The sequence below is a fragment of the Arachis duranensis genome, chromosome 10, assembly GCF_000817695.3.
Source record: "Arachis duranensis cultivar V14167 chromosome 10, aradu.V14167.gnm2.J7QH, whole genome shotgun sequence".
Classification (NCBI taxonomy): domain Eukaryota; kingdom Viridiplantae; phylum Streptophyta; class Magnoliopsida; order Fabales; family Fabaceae; genus Arachis; species Arachis duranensis.
In genome coordinates, this window is record NC_029781.3 from 30,992,926 (window position 1) to 30,993,821 (window position 896).

The following is an 896-nucleotide window of genomic DNA, read 5'->3' on the forward strand; positions in this document are numbered from 1 at the left end:
AAAATTGTTGGCTCTTGAAAGAATGATGAAAAAGAGAAATGTTATTGATGATCTGAAAAATAAAAAAATTGATTCTTGAAGTAAGAAAAAGCAGTGAAAAAGCAAAAGCTTGTGTGAAAAAAAAAGAAAAAATAAATAGAAAGAAAAAGAAAAAGCAAGCAGAAAAAGCCAATAGCCCTTAAAACTAAAAGGCAGGGGTAAAAAGGATCCAAGGCTTTAAGCATCAATGGATAGGAGGGCCCAAGGAAATAAATCCAGGCCTAAGCTGCTAAATCAAGCTGTCCCTAACCATGTGCTTGTGGCATGCAGGTCCAAGTGAAAAGCTTGAGACTGAGTGGTTAAAGTCGTGATCCAAAGCAAAAAGAGTGTGTTTAAGAGCTCTGGACACCTCTAACTGGAGACTTTAGCAAAGCTGAGTCACAATCTGAAAAGGTTCACCCAGTCATGTGTTTATCTAGTTGCTTGGGGACAAGCAACGGTTTAAGTTTGGTGTTGTGATGAGCGGATATTTTATACGCTTTTTGGGGGTAATTTCATGTAGATTTTAGTATGTTTTAATTAGTTTTTAGTATAATATCATTAGTTTTTAGGCAAAAATCATATTTCTAGACTTTACTATGAGTTTGTGTATTTTTCTGTGATTTCAGGTATTTTTTGACTGAAATTGAGGGAGCTGAGCAAAAATCTGATTTAGGCTGAAAAAGGACTGCTGATGCTGTTGGATCCTAACCTTCCTGCACTCGGAATGGATTTTCTGGAGCTACAGAAGTCTAATTGACGCGCTCTCAATTGGGTTGGAAAGTAGACATCCAGGGATTTCCAGCAATATATAATAGTTCATACTTTGCGCAAAGATAGACGACGTAAACTGGCGTTCAACGCCAGTTCCATGCTGC